Raw genomic sequence first — 18,589 nt, 5'->3', positions numbered from 1 at the left:
TGTCTTTATAGCAGCATAATTTATAATCCTTTGGATATATGCCCAGTAATGGGATGGCTGGGTCAAATGGTATTTCTAGTTCTAGATCCTTGAGGAATCGCCACACTGGGAAGACTGGTTCTATTGCAGGTGCAGGAGGCCAAGGTGAGGGATGAAAAGCCAGAGACAGGTCCAGAGGGGAGAGTGGGAATAAGTGGGAAGATTGCCAACTAAGAAAATCTGAGTGAGGGCTGGGCGTGCTGGCTCATGCCTGTAATCCTAACACTTTGGGAGGCCAAGGCGAGCGGATTACCTGAGGTCAGGAGTTCGAGACCAGCCTGGCCAACATGGTGAAACCCCGTCTCTACTAAAAATGCAAAAATAACTGGGCATGGTGGTGCGCACCTGTAGCCCCAGTTACTGTACTCGAAGGCTGAGGCAGAAGAATTGCTTGAACCCAAGAGGTGGAGATTGCAGTGAGCCAAGATTGTGCCACTGCAGCAGTCCAGCCTGGGCAACAGAGTGAGACTTCGTCTCACAAAAAAAAAAAAAAAAAAAAAAAAAAAAGAAAAGAAAAGAAAAGGAAAATCTGAGTGAGGATGTTAGTGGGGATCTGGAAGGCTTAGAGACACAGGTGGAGTTGGAAGTGGGAGAACAGAGCGATTCTGCCTCTAGTTCAGTATCTTGCCCAAGGTCAGAGAGGGGTCCGAGAACAGGAGGGTCTGGTTCCAGCCTGTGTTGTGATCTTTCTATATTTTGGTCCGGGTCCATCAACGGGGAGCTTTTCTCTTTTCTTGCCCAGCTTTTGTCATCCATCCCACAGGAAAAGACCCCTGTGGGTCGTGGCCCAGAAATCTCAGCCTTCAGAGGACTCTAATTCAGATCCTGCTGCCTCCTCCCGAAGTCTGAATTTGTCTTAACTTTTGGCTCACATTTCTCATCTTCCAAGCAAACCAAGAACCTTTGTGCAAATCACCAAACCCTTCCCTGTCTTGCCCCACAGAACTGTGGTGGAGTCCAAACAATTCACTGTGTGGGGAATGTCCTAAAAATGGCCTCAGGCTGGGAGTCAAGTATTGCTATCAATCTGCTGCAAAGCAAATGACATCAGTAAGAAGGGAAGGAGAAGCCCAGTTCAGCAATGATTTCAAAATCATCACTTACTAGCAGGGTGATCTTGGGCAGGTCACCTCTCAATCTCAATTCCCTCACCTATAAAAATGGAGATTATTAGCTGTTGTGCAGGGTCATGGCAAGAAGAAGTAAAATAATGGATGGAAAGGGCCTCACTGAGTATCTGGCTCAGTGTAAACCCTTGGTGAATGGGAGCCAGCGTGATGATGGCGGCTGCCTGTGTTAAGAAAGGCATTGTCTAGCGCAAGGTGTTGGTAAAGGCATAACACACCAGTGTAGGTCTGAAATTCGCTTCACATAGGAAGAATCTTTTTTTTTTTTTTTTTTTTTTTTTTTTTTTTTTTTTTTTTGAGACGGAGTCTCGCTGTGTCGCCCAGGCTGGAGTGCGGTGGCCGGATCTCAGCTCACTGCAAGCTCTGCCTCCCGGGTTTTTACGCCATTCTCCTGCCTCAGCCTCCCGAGTAGCCGGGACTACAGGCGCCCGCCACCTCGCCCGGCTAGTTTTTTGTATTTTTTAGTAGAGACGGGGTTTCACCGTGTTAGCCAGGATGGTCTCGATCTCCTGACCTCGTGATCCGCCCGTCTCGGCCTCCCAAAGTGCTGGGATTACAGGCTTGAGCCACCGTGCCCGGCCGGAAGAATCTTTTAAGACGGTGTTTTTTTTTTGTTTGTTTTTTTGTTTTTTTTGAGATGGAGTATTGCTTTGTTGCCAGGCTGCAGGGAAGTGGCGCGATCTCAGCTCACTGCAACCTCTGTCTCCTGGGTTCAAGCGATTCCCCTGCCTCAGGCTCCCTGGTAGCTGGGACTACAGGCATGCGCCACCACGCTTGGCTAATTTTTTGTATTTTTAGTAGAGATGGTGTTTCACCATGTTGGCCAGGATGATCCCGATCTCCTGACCTCGTGATCCACCCGCCTTGGCCTCTCAAGTGCTGGGATTACAGGCTTGAGCCACTGCGCCCTGCCTTTTGGAGACAGGGTCCCACTCTGTGATTCAGGCAGGTCACCCAGGCTGGAGTATAGTGGTACGATCGTAGCTCACTGCAGCCTCAAACTCTTGGGCTCAAGTGATCCTCCTGCCTCAGCCTCCGGAGTAGCTGGGAATAGAGGCACCCATCACCACACCTGGCTAATTTTTAATTTTTTTGTAGAGATGGAGTCTCACTATGTTGACCAGGCTGACCTCAATCTTCTGGGCTCAAAGGATCCTCCTGCCTTGGGTTTCCAAAGGGCTGGGATTACAGGTGTGAGCCACTGCACCCAGCTAGGATGGTGTTGGATTGATAGACTGGGGATCTGTTTCACCACTGACACTGGGTGGCTGCATCACAACTGATGAGGGCCATTCACTGGTCACTTTTGTGGTGAAAATAATCAGACTCCTAGAGTCCTAGAGTTGGGAACATCTGGTCACCAAAGAAGATACACAGATAGCAAATACCCATATGAAAATATGTTCAACACTGGTCGAGTGCGGTGGCTCATGCCTGTAATCCCAGCACTTTGGGAAGCCGAGGCGGGCAGATCACCTGAGGTCGGGAGTTTGAGACCAGCCTGACCAACATAGAGAAACCCTGTTTCTACTAAAAATACAAAATTAGCTGGGCATGGTGGCGCACGCCTATAATCCCAGCTACTCAGGAGGCTGAGGCAAGAGAATAGCTTGAAACCTGGAGGTGGAGGTTGCAGGGAGCCAAGATGGCACCATTGCACTCCAGTGTGGGCAACAAGACTGAAACTCCGTCTCAAAAAAAAAAAAAAAAGATGCCAGATGTGGTGGCTCATGCCTGTAATCCCAGCACTTTGGTAGGCTGAGGTGAGAGGATCACTTGAGCCCAGGAGGTCGAGGCTGTAGTGAGCTGTGATCATGCCACTGCACTCCAGACTGGGGGGACAGTGAGACCCTTAGTAAAGAAAATAAAAAATAAAAAAGATGGAATTTATTAAACTGTATACAATATTTTTTTGGATAAATGCTTTAATATTTATTTTTACTTTTTTTTGAGACAGAGTCTTGTTCTGTTACCCAGGCTGGAGTGCAGTAGCGTGATATTGGCCCACTGCAACCTCTACCTCCCAGGTTCAAGTGATTCTCTTACCTCAGCCTCCTGAGTAGCTGGGATTACAGGCACATGCCACCACACCCAGGTAATTTTTGTATTTTTAGTAGAGATAGGATTTCACTATGTTGGCCAGGTTGGTCTCGAACTCCTGATCTCGAGTGGTCCACCCATCTCGGGCCTCCCAAAGTGCTGGGATTACAGGCATGAGCCACCAAGCCTGGCCAAATGCTTTAATTTAATAGTAATTCCAGTTGGTAGAACATTTAAATTTTTTCAGCTTAAAAAAATGACAGAATTGCTATACCAAGGCTGTTGCTGTTCTTAGTATTCTGGATGACAAAATGAGAAGTTATTTTGGGCTACAGCAATTCTGCATACAGTGTGGTCCCTCAGTATCCAGTAGGGGATTAGTTCCAGGACCCCCCGTTGTTACCAAAATTCGAGGAGGCTCAGGTTCCTTGTATAAAATGGTTAGTATGGGCATATAACCTATGCACATCCTCCAAAATACATAAATCATCTCTAGATTACTTTTTTTACCGAATACAATGCAAGTGCTATTTTAATAGTTGTTACACAGAATTGTTTTTATTTGTGTTATTTTTATTGTTGTGTTGTTATTATTTATTTGTTTTTATTTCAATAACTTTTGGGGTACAATTGGTTTTTGGTTACATGGATGAATTCTACAGTGGTGAATTTTGAGATTTTAGGGCACCCATCACCCAAACAGTATACATGGTACCCAATATGTAGTATTTTATCCCTCACTCGCCTCCCAGCCTCCCCAACTCGAGTCCCCAAACTCCATGATATCACTCTATGTCTTTGCATCCTCATAGCCTAGCTCTTACTTTTAAGTCAAAATATATGGTATTTAGTTTTTCATTCTTGAGTTGCGTCACTTAGAATAATGGCCTCCAGCTCCATCCAAGTTGGCTCAAAATACATTATTTTATTCCTTTCTGTGACTGAGAAGTATTCCATGGTGTATACATACCACATTTTCTTTATCCACTCTTTAGTCGATGGATACCTAGGTTGGTTATCTTTGCATTTGCAAATTGTGCTGCTATAAATGTGTGTATGCATGTGTCTTTTTCATAGAATGACTTTTTTTCCTTTGGGTAGATCCCCAGTAGTGGAATTGCTGGATCAAATGGTAGATCCTACTTTTTAGTTTTTTAAAGGAATCTCCATACTATTTTCCTCTGAGGTTGTACTAATTTACATTCTTACTAGCAGTGTAAATGTATTCCCTCTTCACCACCTCCATGCCAACATCTATTGTTTTTTGGCTTTTAATTATGGCCATTCTTGTAGGAGTAAGGTGGTATCTCATTACAGTTTTAATTTGCATTTTCCTAATGATTAGTGATGTTGGGCATTTTTTCCTATGTTTGTTGGCTGTATGTCTTCTTTTAAGAAATGTCTATTCATGGCCTTTGCCCACTTTTTGATGGGATTATTTGTTTTTTTTTCTTGCTGATTTGTTTGAGTTCCTTGTAGATTCTGGATACCAGTCCTTTGTCAGATACATAGTTTGCAAATATTTTCTCCCACTCTGTGGGTTGTCGGTTTACTCTGCTAATTATTTCTTTTGTTGTATAGAAGCTCTTTAGTTTAATTAGGTCCTGATATGGTTTGGCTATGTTCCCACCCAAATCTCATCTTGAATTCCCACATGTTGTGGGAGGGACCCAGTGGGAGATAATTGAATCATGGGGGCAAGTCTTTCCCATGCTGTTCTCAGGATAGTGAATAAGTCTCATGAGATCTGATGCTTTATTTTTTTTTATTTTATTTTATTTTATTTTTTTTTTTACAGAGTCTTACTCTGTTGCCAGGCTGGAGTGCAGTGGTATGATCTCGGTTCACTGCAACCTCCGCCTCCTGGTTTCAAGTGATTCTCCTGCCTCAAGCAGCTGGGACTACAGGCACGCACCAATGCCCCCAGCTAATTTTTGTATTTTTAGTAGAGATGGGGTTTCACCATGTTGGCTAGTATGGTCTTGATCTCTTGACCTCATGATCCACTCGCCTTGGCCTCCCAAAGTGCTAGGATTACAGGTGTGAGCCACCACACATGGTGAGATCTGATAGTTTTATTTTTTTTATTTTTTTTTTATTTTTTTTATTTTTTTGAGACGGAGTCTCGCTCTGTAGCCCAGGCTGGAGTGCAGTGGCCGGATCTCAGCTCACTGCAAGCTCCGCCTCCCGGGTTCACGCCATTCTCCGGCCTCAGCCTCCCGAGTAGCTGGGACTACAGGCGCCCGCCACCTCGCCCGGCTAGTTTTTTTTTTTGTATTTCTTAGTAGAGACGGGGTTTCACCGTGTTATCCAGGATGGTCTCGATCTCCTGACCTCGTGATCCACCCGTCTCGGCCTCCCAAAGTGCTGGGATTACAGGCTTGAGCCACCGCGCCCGGCCGAGATCTGATAGTTTTAAAAAGAGGAGTTCCCCTGCACAGCTCTCTCTCTCTTATCCCTGCTACCCATCCATGTAAGACATGACTTGTTCCTCCTTGCCTTTTGTCATGATTGTGAGGCTTCCCCAGCCATGTGGAACTATAAGTCCAATTAAACCTCTTCTTGTTTTTTTTTTTAGACAGAGTCTCACCTGTCACCCAGGCTGGAGTGCAGTGGCATGATCTCGGTTCACTGCAAGCTCCGCCTCCTGGGTTCACGCCATTCTCCTGCCTCAGCCTCTGGAGTAGCTGGGACTACAGGCGCCCGCCACCACGCCCGGCTAATTTTTTGTATTTTTAGTAGAGATGGGATTTCACCATGTTAGCTAGGATGGTCTTGATCTCCTGACCTTGTGATCTGCCCGCCTTGGCCTCCCAAAGTGCTGGGATTACAGGCGTGAGCCACCACACCTGACCGAGATTTGTGGAACTTTAAACTTGAGATAGATGATTGAGGGTACTGGCAGAAGAAATTTCTAAGCAGCAAGGCATTCAAGAAGTGACTTGGGTACTGTTAAGGTGTTCAGTTTTATAAGGGAAACAGAGCATAAAAGTTCAGAAAATTTGCAGCCTGACAATGTGATAGAAAAGAAAGCCCCATATTCTGGGAAGAAACTCAAGGCTGCAGAAATTTGCATAAGTAACAAGGAGCCAAATGTTAATCCCCAAGACAATGGAGAAAATGTCTCCAGGGCATGTCAGAGGTCTTCATGGCAGTCCCTCCCATCACAGGCCCAGAGGCCTAGGAGGAAAGGATGGTTTTGTGGGCTGGGCCTAAGGTCCCTGTGCTGTGCATAGCCTAGGGACTTGGTGCCCTGTGTCCCAGCCATTCCAGCTGTGGCTGAAAGGGGCCAATGTAGATCTCGGGCCATGGCTTTAGAGGGTGCAAGCCCCACCCTTGGCAGCTTCCAAGTGGTGTTGAGTGCACAGAAGTCAAGAATTGGGGTTTGGGAACCTCTGCCTAGATTTCAGAAAATGTATGGCAATGCCTGGATGTCCAGGCAGAAGTTTGCTGCAAGGGTGGGCCTCTCATGAAGAACCTCTGCTAGGGCAGTGCGGAAGGGAAATGTGGGGTCAGAGCCCCCACACAGAATCCCTACTGGGGCACCACCTAGTGGAGCTGTGAAAAGAGGGCCACCAGATGCCAGGGTCCTCCAGACCCCAGAATGGTAGATTCACTGACACCTTGCACCGTGCACCTGGAAAAGCCACAGACACTCAACGCCAGCCCATGAAAGCAGCTGGGAGGTAGGCTGTATCCCACAGAGTCACAGGGGCAGAGCTGCCCAAGACCATGGGAGCCCACATCTTGCATCATCATGACCTGGATGTGAGACATGGTGACAAGGGAGATCATTTTGGAGATTTAAGATTTGACCGCCCCACTGGATTTTGGACTTGCTTGGGAACTGTAGCCCCCTTGTTTTGCCCAATTTCTCACATTTGGAATGGCTGTATTTACCCAATGCCTGTACCCTGACTGTATCTAGGAAGTAACTAACCTGCTTTTGATTTTACAAGCTCATAGGTGGAAGAGACTTGCCTTGTCTCAGATGAGACTTTGGACTGTGGATTTTTGAGTTAATGCTGAAATGAGTTAAGACTTGGGGGACTATGGCCGGGCGCGGTGGCTCAAGCCTGTAATCCCAGCACTTTGGGAGGCCGAGGCGGGTGGATCACGAGGTCAGGAGATCGAGACTATCCTGGCTAACACGGTGAAACCCCGTCTCTACTAAAAATACAAAAAAATTAGCCGGGCGTGGTAGCGGGCGCCTGTAGTCCCAGCTACTTGGGAGGCTGAGTCGGGAGAATGGCGTGAACCCAGGGGGCGGAGCTTGCAGTGAGCAGAGATCGCGCCACTGCACTCCAGCCTGGGAGACACAGCAAGACTCCGTCTCAAAAAAAAAAAAAAAAAAAAAAAAGACTTGGGGGACTATTGGGAAGGCATGATTGGTTTTGAAATGTGAAGACATGAGATTTGGGAGGGGCCAGGGGCAGGATGATATGGTTTGGCTGTGTCCCCACCCAAATCTCATCTTGAATTACCATGTGTTGTGGGAAGGACCTGGTGGGAGATAATTGAATCATGGGGGCAAGTCTTTCCTGTGCTGTTCTCATGATAGTGAATAAGTCTCATGAGATCTGATGGTTTTAAAAAGAGGAGTTCCCATGCACAAGGTCTCTCTCTTTGCCTGCTGCCGTTTGTGTAAGACATGACTTGCTCCTCCTTGCTTTCCACCATGATTGTTAGACTTCCCCAGCCATGTGGAACTGTAAGTCCAATTAAACCTCTTTCTTTTGTAAATTGCTCTATCTCAGGTATGTCTTTATCAGCAGCATGAAAACAGATTAATATAGGCCCCATTTATTTATTTTTGGTTTTGTTGAATTTGCTTTTGGGGTGTTAGTCATGAATTCTTTGCCTTGGCCAATGTCCAGAAAAGTTTTCCAATGTTATATTCTAGAATTTTTATGGTTTCAGGTCTTAGATTTAAGTCTTTATACATCTTGAGTTGATTTTTGTATAAGGTGAGAGATGGAGATCCAGTTTCACTCTTTTATATGTGGCTTGTCAGTTTTCCCAGCACCATCATTTATTTATTTATTTATTTATTTTATTTTTTTATTATTATTATTTTTTTGAGATGGAGTCTTGCTCTGTCACCCAGGCTAGAGTGCAGTGGTGTGATCTTGGTTCACTGCAACCTCTGCCTCCTGGGTTCAAGCAATTCTCCTGCCTCAGCCTCCCAAGTAGCTGGGATTATAGGTGCCCACCACCATACCAGGCTAATATTTGTATTTTTAGTACAGATGGGGTTTCACCATGTTGGCTAGGCTGGTCTCAAACTCCTGACCTTGTGATCTGCCCGCCTCGGCCTGTAATCAAAGTGCTGGGATTACAGGTATGAGCCACCATGCTTGGCCTTTCAGCACCATTTATTGAATAGGGTATCCTTTCTCCAATTTATGTTTTTATATGGTTTGTTGAAGATCAGTTGGCTGTATTTGGTTTTATTTCTGGGTTGTCTATTCTGTTCCATTGGTCTAAGTGCCTATTTTTATACTAGTACCATGCTGTTTTGGTAACTGTAGCCTTGTAGTATAATTTGAAGTCCAGTAATGTGATGCCTCCACATTTGTTCTTTTTGCTTAGGATTGCTTTGGCTATGCAGGCTCTTCTTTGGTTTCATGTGAACTTTAGGATTGTTTTTCTAGTTCTGTGAGAAATGATAATGGTATTTTGTTAGGAATATCATAAAATCTGTAGTTTGCTTTGGGCAGTATGGTCATTTTCACAATATTACCTTCCCATCCATGAGCATGGTATATGTTTCCATTTTTTTGTGTCATCTATGATTTCTTTCAGGAGTGTTTTGTGGTTTTCCTTGTAGAGATCTTTCACCTCCCTTGGTTAAGTATATTCCTAGGTTTTTTTTTTTTTTTTTTTCAGTTGTGATAAAGGGGATTGAATTCTTGATTTGATTCTCAGTTTGGTCATCATTGGTGTACAGCAGTGCTACTGATTTGTGTACACTGATTGTGTAAACTGAGACTTCATTGAATTTATTAAATCTAGGAGCCTTTTGGATAAGTCTTTAGGGATTTCTAGGTATACAGTCCTATCATCATCAAGCAATCCTCCCACCTCAGCCTCCCAAAACAATCCTCATATTTCAGCCTCCCAAAGTGTTGGGATTATAGGCGTGAGCCACTGCACCTAGTCTATTTTAAATTTGTTGTTGTTGTTGAGACAGAGTCTCGCTCTGTTGCCCAGGCTGGAGTGTGGTGGCCGGATCTCAGCTCACTGCAAGCTCCACCTCCTGGGTTTACACCATTCTCCTGAGTAGCTGGACTGAGTAGACTACATCAGTCTCCCAAGTAGCTGGGACTACAGGCGGCCGCCACCTCGCCCGGCTAGTGTTTTTGTATTTTTTAGTAGAGATGGGGTTTCACCATGTTAGCCAGGATGGTCTCGATCTCCTGACCTTGTGATCCGCCCATCTCGTCCTCCCAAAGTGCTGGGATTACAGGCTTGAGCCACCGCGCCCGGCACCTATTTTTAATTTTTAAATTTTTTTCTCAAATATTTTCGATTCTTTCTTGGTTGAATTTGAGGATGCAGAACCTGCAGCTATGATGTCCTGACTGTACTGAAATATGATGGTTGCCTCAAGAAAAAGTTATTGGGGCCTGGTGCAGTGGCTCATGCCTGTAATCTCACCACTTTGGGAGGACAAAGAGTGGGAGGATTGCTTGAGGCCAGGAGTTTCAGACCAGCCTGGGCAACTTAGTGAGACCCTATCTCTACAAAAAGTAAAAGAAATTAGCTGTGCATGGTGGCATGTGCCTGTAGTCCCAGCTACTTGGGAGTCAAAGGTGGGAGAATTGCTTGAGCCTGGGAGGTCAAGGTTGCAATAAGCCATGAAAGAAAGCACCAGTGCATTCCAGCCTGGGTGACAGAGCAAGACTCTGAAAAAAAAAGAAAGAAAGAAAAGAAAAGAAAAAAAAAAAAAAGAAAAAAGAAAGAAGGAAGGAAGGAAGGAATGAAGGAAGGAAGAAAGGGAGAAAGAAAAAGTTATGGATAAGCTGGGCGTGGTGGCTGATGCCCGTAATCCCAGCACTTTGGGAGGCCGAGGCAGGTGGATCACAAGGTCAAGAGTTTGAGACCAGCCTGACCAACATAATGAAACCCCGTCACTACTAAAAATACAAAAATTAGCTGGGCATAGTGGTGCGCGTCTGTAATCCCAGCTACTTGGAAGGCTGGAGTAGGAGAATCGCTTGAACTCGGGAGGCGGAGGTTGCAGTGAGCTGAGATCGCACCACTGCATTCCAGCCTGGACGACAGGGCGACACTCCGTCTCAAAAAAAAAAAAAAAAAAAAAAAAAAAAAAAAAAAAAAAGAAAAGAAAGAAAACGTTCTTGGATAATTTAAGTTGTGAGCTGAAGTAGCATTTATTTCGTGGAATTCTTTTATATAGTTAAAAACATTTTCTGAAATGAAATGCTGTCTGTGAGTTTTAAAGGCAAAACTAAACTTATCATGAAATCAATTTTCTAAATAATGGTCAATCTAAATTGGAAAATGCTGCTGTACCTGCTGCCATCTGCTGGCAGCTTTCATTTCCTTAAAACAGCAATTTTCAAAGTGTGGTCTATGGATCCTGTGGGGAATGCAGGGAAAGAGGTCCCTGAGATCCCTTCCTGAGTATCCATGATATCAAAACTGTATTCCTGATAATACTATAACTTTATCTTTTTCACTCTGTTGGTATTTGCTCTGATGGTGGGCAAAACCACTGGGGATCTTTGGACAAATTAAGGCACAACCACCAAACTGAACTGAAAAATGTACTTTCTTCATTGCTGTGCACTCCCAGAACCAGTTTCACTTAATAATGTCCTTGCAGGGCCAGGCATGGTGGCTCACACCTATAATACCAGCACTTTGGGAGGCCGAGGCAGGAGGATCACTTGAGACCAGAAGTTCAAGACCAGTCTGGTCAACCTAGCAAGACCCCATCTCTATAAAAAATAAATTAAAAAAATTAGCTGGGTGTGGTGGCACGCACCCGTAGTCCTTAGCTATTTGGGAGGTTGAGGCAGGAGGATCGTTTGAGCCCAGGAGTTCAAGGTTACAGTGAGCTATGATTATGCCACTGCCCTTCAGCCTGGGTGACACAAGACTTTGTCTGTAATAATAATAATGATAATAGGCTGGGCGCAGTGGCTCATGCCTGTAATCCAGCACTTTGGGAGGCTGAGGTGGGTGGATCATGAGGTCAGGAGATCGAGACCATCCTGGCTAACACGGTGAAACACCATCTCTACCAAAAAATACAAAACATTAGCCAGGCGTGGTGGCGGGTGCCTATAGTCCCAGCTACTCAGGAGGCTGAAGCAGGAGAATGGCATGAACCTAGGAGGCGGAGCTTGCAGTGAGCTGAGATCACGCCACTGCACTCCAGTGACAGAGCAAAACTCCACCTCAAAAAAAAAAAAAAAGATAATAATAATAATCTCTTTGATAAAGTAGGAAAAAGTAATTTTGTTATCTCTACCCTTGAATTCACATGGAACTCCATTTTGCTTGAAAGAATGACAAACCACATACGAATTTTTTTTTTTTTTTTTTGATATAGGGTCTGGCTCTGTCCCCCAGGCTGGAGCGCAGTGGTGGGATCTTGGCTTACTGCAACCTCTGCCTCCAGGGCTCAAGTGATCCTCCTTCTTCAGTCTCCTGAGTAGCTGGGACTACAGGTATGCACCACGACGCCTGGCTAATTTTTGTATGTTTTGTAGACATGGAGTTTTCCCATGTTGCCCAGGCTGGCCTTGAACTCCTGGGCTCAAGCAATCCATCTGCCTTGGCCTCTCAAAGTGCTGGGACTACAGGCATGAGCCACTGCACAAGGCCCCTTTATGATTCTTTAAACAAGGTATTTGGTAGATATTTTATTGAAAATAAATAAAATAAGCTTGTCATTTCAAGTGAAACAACTGATAATGTTTGTCACCAATGATAAAATTTGAGCTTTCAAGCAAAAATTATAATCTAGGAAAATTTGTATTTGTTACCATGAATATGACAACTTGCCAGGAAGAATTTTCTGATGAGATCGGTGTGACATTACTGAATCCCATATGGTAGGCAGAATAATGGCCCCCAAGGATGTCCATGTTCTAATCCCCAGAACCAGTGAATGTGTTTCTCTACATTCCAAAGGAACCTGGGCTAGATGTAATAACAAGCGTCCTTGTAAAAAAAAGGCATGAGTTAAGAGAGGAGAGAAGATGCTATACTGCTGGCTTTAAAGACAGAGGAAGAGGCCATGAACCAAGGAATGTAGGTGGCCACTGGAAGCTGGAAAAGACAAGGAAACAGATTCTTCCCTAGAACCTCTGGAAGGAACCAGCTCTACTAACACCCAGAGAAACTGACTTCTGATTTTTGCCTGCCAGACTATAAGGTGGTAAATTCACGTTTTTTAAGCTGCTGAATTTCGTAGTGGTGGTTTCGTACAACAGTAACAAAAAACTCTCACACTGAGATTTTGATATTGCATAATGAAATGTGAACAGTTTCACATTTTTCTTAAATCTCACAATTCAACTTGACTGAACCTTAACCAAATTGATGCCATTCTCAATTATATGCAAGAAGGATCATTCACCAGCACTCAGTAATTAATGACATATCTCTTTTCCTTTTTTAGTAAACCAGGGGACTCAAAGAAATACATCTTGGAATTTTTAACCACGTGTTCATGTCTCATACAGGAAATAAGCCTGGATCCTAAAACGATGATAGATGACGGGTTTTATAATTGAGATATACTGTTGTGCCATGGATGTATTTTATTACATGAACTGATTACATCTGCTTGTTGTGTGTTATAAATATTGTTCACATAAGTGATTTTGGTTCTCAAAGGTATGTGTATACTTAGGCACACACATAGAAACACACTGTGGTTTGATAAGATGTTCCTGTTATCATTTTTGTGGTATTTTGTTATATAAAGTTATAAATATTTTCAGAGAAAGAAAGTTATTTTGTTTAAGTACCATTAATATTACATGAAAAAAATCATATATATATATATTTTGAGATAGAGTCTTGCTCTGTTGCCTAGGCTGGAGTGCAATGGCACGATCTCGGTTCACTGCAAACTCTGCCTCCTGGGTTCAAGTGATTCTCCTGCCTTAGCCTCCCAAGTAGCTGGGATTACAGTCATGTGCCACCATGACTGGCTAATTTTTTTATTTTTAGTAGAGATGAGGTTTTACCATGTTGGCCAGGCTAGTCTCCAGCTCCTGACCTCAGGTGATCCACCCACCTTGGCCTCCCAAAGTACTGGGATTACAGGCGTGAGCCACTGCGCCTGGCCTTTGAAAATATTTTGAATCAAAATAAATTAAGTTTCAAGCAGGCACATGGCTTATTACTGTAATTCCAGAATTTTGGAAGGCCGAGGCAGGAAGATTACTTGAACCCAGGAAGTCTGAGTTTGCAGTGAGTACAGTGCACTATACTCCAGCCTGGGTGGCAGAGATACTGTCTCTCTAAAAAAGCTTTTTAAAAACTGAATTTCGCATTAAGTATCACTTATCTTGGAATGTTCTTTGGAATGTCCAAATGTCCAAATGCAGTGAGAGAACCACAGTGACGATGTTCAGCCATTCATATTTCATTTCCCTCTCCACACTGACATCTGGCACTTAGGAAGGCTTAGTACTTCCCAGCCCTTAACCCTGTGGTGCTAATATTTAAGCAGGGTCAGTGGCTGAGTGTTGATGTGGGAGTGTCCAAGAAATGACAGGGGCTAAAGGAGACTGAGGGAGAGGGATGAGGGGAGGAAAAGGATATCTACTCCCAAGGGATGGGAGAGACAGTATTTGACAGTATTTGACACCTGAGGACTCTGAGGAAGGAGTAACCCTAAGGGGCTGGCCCTGGGTTTCTTCTACTGTTTCTGAACAGGTTCACTTTTCTTTGTTGAAAGCCTGGGTTTTGTAGTTCATGGCCCCACTATTTGGCTCAACATGTTGCTATTATTTTCTTTTTCTTTCTTTTTTTTTTTTTTTTCTTTTTTGAGACAGGGTCTCACTCTGTCACACAGGCTGGAGTGCAGTGGCACGATCTTGGCTCACTGTAACCTCCGCCTCCTGAGTCCAAGCGATTCTTATACCTCAGCCTCCTGAGTAGCTAGGACTACAGGCACGCCACCACGCCCAGCTAATTTTTTGTATTTTTAGTAGAGATGGGATTTCACCATGTTGGCCAGGCTGGTCTCATACTCCTGATCTCAAATGATCCGGCCGCCTCAGCCTCCCAAAGTGCTGGGATTACAGGCATCTATTTCTATGGCCCAATTTAGCTACCCACCACAACATTGATGAGTGATATTTTACTTTTATTCACTTATAAGTGTTTTCTGTTTTCCATTGTATCTTCTTTGACATTCGGGTCACATGAACATGAAAATGTCTTGTCTAATTTCCAAATGTGTAGGAATTTTTAGTTATCTTTAAAAAAATTGACTAGTAATTTAGTCATTTGCAGCCTTCTATTTCCTTACCAAAGGTTTGTCTGCTTATTCAGACCTCCTTTGTAATATAGTTGTTGTTGGTTTTTAAATGCTGTCTTGACCCAGTTTTAAGGTGCTGGCTAGAGGCCAGTCAGTTCCCCTTTTTGAACAGCTAAGTTCACACCCCAATCACTTCCCTTAGCAGGCCCTCATACTCAGGGGCCATTGTGCATTAGCTCTAATTGCCCTGAGGCCAGATACCAGGCACTAGGGACAGCCCCATTGCTCTGAACACACAAAATTATTCAAAATAGCCAATGGACAGAAAGCCCTTGAAATCCAAGTAACCTCACATGCTTGCCATACATGAACTGCCCGTACAGCTCTGGCTCATTGTTACCTTGTCCCTGTTACTCCTGGTGTGGCCCTGCCTGGCAGCCTTCTCTCATTTTGAGCTGTAAATAACAGGTTTGAAGGCTTAATCACCATAGCTCTGCAGCTGAGTCCTGTGGCGCTCCTTTTGAAGGCACAATTTCAGATATGCTGGTCCCTGTGGGTTGGTATTGTGCCCAGAGCCTGGGCAATGTACCTTGATGTCTTTGACCCTGAAATAAGGCTTGGTGCACCAGGGGGCGCTGTAGTCTCATGTTCCAGCTTTCCTTCGTGTTGGAAGCATGCGCTGCACTGTGTACCACCATGGTTTGGGGTAGGCTTTGCAGTCTTTTTTGTTGGCCTGCTCCTCTCTGCTTAGGTTTCAGAAACTAAGCCTAACGGAACATGTGTCCATGAAAATGTCAGGAGTGTGAGTGTAGCCCTGAGAGTGTCGCTGACTGGCTGGGTTGCCTTGAGCATACCACCTCCCCTCTCTGTGTTCCTACTTCTCCATCTATGAAATGAAATGGGCATTAATTAAAAAATGATTCTGGCTGGGCGCCGTGGCTCAAGGCTGTAACCTCAGCACTTTGGGAGGCCAATGCAGTTGGATCACCTGAGGTCAGGATTTTGAGACCAGGCTGACCAAAATGGTGAAACCCCAACTCTACTAAAAATACAAAAAAATTAGCTGAGTGTGGTGGCAGGCGCCTATAATCCCAGCTACTCGGGAGGCTGAGGCAGGAGAATCCCTTGACCTGGGGAGGCAGACATGGCAGTGAGCCGAGATCGCGCCGCTGCACTCCAGCCTGGGCAATAAGAGCGAAACTCCGTCTCAGTGGGGGGAAAAAAAAAGATTCTTTTTTGGGGGCTGAGGTCCTTTTTTTTGGATGTTTAATTTTGAAACCTTTACTGAAGGGACACCTACTTAGTATTTCTCCAGGACAGTAATGTTGTTACTTTGCCAACCTGAAGACTGACTATCTCCGGGGCGTAACCTCTGCAACTTGGAAACCTGAAACCTGCTTTTTACCTGAACCCTGACTTGGAAATTGAATGTGGCCCAAAAAGTCTAAATCCAAATATTTCCTGGGATCCCAGCAATGGCCAAGGGCACGCTCTGGGCTCAGCTATTTCAAGAGAGGAAGCTATTCCTGTGTATTGTATTTATCCTACTAATTTCTTGTTTTTTCTTTTTCTTTTTTTTTTTTTTGAGACGGAGTCTAGCTCTGTCTCCCAGGCTGGAGTGCAGTGGCCAGATCTCGGCTCACTGCAAGCTCCGCCTCCCCATGGGTTCACGCCATTCTCCGGCCTCAGCCTCCCGCGTAGCTGGGACTACAGGCACCCACCACTATGCCCGGCTAATTTTTCATTTTTTTAGTAGAGACGGGGTTTCACCTGTGTTGGCCAGGATGATCTCGATCTCCTAACCTCGTGATCTGCCCACCTTGGTCTCCCAAAGTGCTGGGATTACAGGCGTGAGCCACCACACCTGGCCTATCCTACTAATTTCTAATCACTGCTAGTGCGTTGTTGAACACCTGTATGTACCAGGCACTATGCTAAGTGTTTTACAAACATCAGCTCATTTAATTCCCTCACAATCCTCAAGTATTATCATCCCTTTTTACAGATAAGAAAATTTAGGTTTACACAGCTAGTGAGTGGTGGTACTGAGATCCAAATTCAGACTCAAAGCAAGTCCTCTCAACCAATGAGGCCACTGGAGCTCAAACTCTGCCTCACTCATGGGACCAGGAGGTGTGTCACACGGCCAGGTTCAGTCAAGGGAGGACTAACTGGCTCTCCAGGGATCATCTATAGACCCACATGAATCAATGCTCATTTATGATGATTTGGACCTCTAGATAGCATATGTTCTAGAACCTTAACATTGCCCCCACCCAGGCCAGAGCTCATGGAGATGTAGGTGGTGTGCTCAGATGAACTTGCCCAGGCCCCTGCCGAGGCATGTGCTTTCCTGTCCTTCACACTTTGCCCCCGGCCAGCTCTCTAACTTGTATCTCAAAGTCTATAATTTAATGGCAGAATCTTCTTCAGGCCCCATGTTTCTGGAAATACATTCATTTTATAAATTACTCTATATAATGGGCATAGATTAGCTAGTCAAATACACGTGGGATGCTTTTATTGCAACTCCTTCTTCCAGAGGCTCAACATGATATCAGCATTGGAAGGGTCCCCGGAAGCACTGCAGGATGGAACTGTGTTTAACTTGAACCCAAGCCTAGCGTTCCCCAGACCTACCTGAGCACCTGTCCTCATTTCTCTTTTGCAGGCTATCTATGAATCTGGTTCCACAGTTCATACTCTGGGGAACACTGCTCTAGTTCAGGGTTTCTCAACCTCAGCACCACTGATCTTCTTGGTCAGATAACTCTGCTGTGGAGGGCTGTCCTGTGCATTGTAGGACTTTAGCAGCGTTCCTGGACTCTACTCATTAGAAGCCAGTAGCAGGCCAGGTGTGGTGGCTCATGCCTGTAATCCCAGCACTCTGGGAGGCTGAGGCAGGCAGATCACCTGAGGTCAGGAGTTCAAGACCATCCTGGCCAACATGGTGAAACCCCGTCTCTACTGAAATACAAAAAATTAGCCGGACGTGGTGGCGTGCACCTGTAGTCCTGGCTACTCGGGAGGGTGAGGCAGGGGAATTGCTTGAACCTGGGAGGTGCAGGTTGCAGTGAGCTGAGATCACGCCACTGTACTCCAGCCTGGTGACAGAGCAAGACTCCGTCTCAAAAAAAAAGAAAAAAAGAAAAAAAAAAAACCAGCCAGTAGTAACTCCCTCCCACCCCAAGCTAAAATGTCTCCAGATATTGCAGATATTGCTATGCCTCATAGGGACACAGAGCCTGAGTTGAGTGCCTCTACTCTCTACTCTAACTCGTACATTCTCAGTAGAGGCGATATTGCCCCCAAGGTAAAACTTAGCTCTTGGAGGGAGAAAAATTTCTTACTCATTTTATGTATAAAGCACAGATACACATACACTGTATAAATAGATATACAGTATATCTGTAGCATTAAAATTTTATGAGGGAGTGTTAGGAAAAAAAAGTCTCAAAAGACTCCTTGGGGGAAGTGATAATGAAAAAAAAAGGGTTCTCTAACTCCATTCTAGCTCAGTGTTTTAGTTCCTATTTATGCCAATTCCTCAGAAAGAATGATATTTATGGCTCTTTTAAGTTGAACCAAAGAGCTAAGCAACTGTTGAAACACAGGGAAAGCATCTGGAAGTTGCCAAAAGCTGAGGCTATGAGAGACTTAGGGCTCATGTCCGCTCCTTGGCTATGACTGCTACCCACATCCAAAGTGAAGATCAAGACCTCAGCCAAGACCACGGCCAGCGAAGCTCCGCAATCTCCAAGCAGAAGGCGCTTGGGTGAGGGTCTTCCTGTTGCAAAAGGACTTGAAGCTATTTTGCCAGGTCACTTCACACCGGTCTGAGGCCGTGTCAACTACTGAATCAAACAATGTGGTTGGCTGATGCCCTCCAAGTCACTCACAGACACATACATTT

At 44.9% G+C, this 18,589-nt stretch overlaps 1 protein-coding gene across 1 annotated transcript in view; it reads left to right on the top strand.

Moving 5' to 3' along the window:
- The window catches only part of CCR4 (C-C motif chemokine receptor 4), a 43,429-nt gene that overhangs the window by 20,361 nt on the left and 4,479 nt on the right, over positions 1-18,589 (top strand). The gene's annotated exons all lie outside the window — the stretch shown is intronic.

This window comes from Macaca thibetana, chromosome 2 (genome assembly GCF_024542745.1).
Source record: "Macaca thibetana thibetana isolate TM-01 chromosome 2, ASM2454274v1, whole genome shotgun sequence".
Lineage (NCBI taxonomy): Eukaryota > Metazoa > Chordata > Mammalia > Primates > Cercopithecidae > Macaca > Macaca thibetana.
This window is presented reverse-complemented; position numbering and strand designations above follow the sequence as displayed.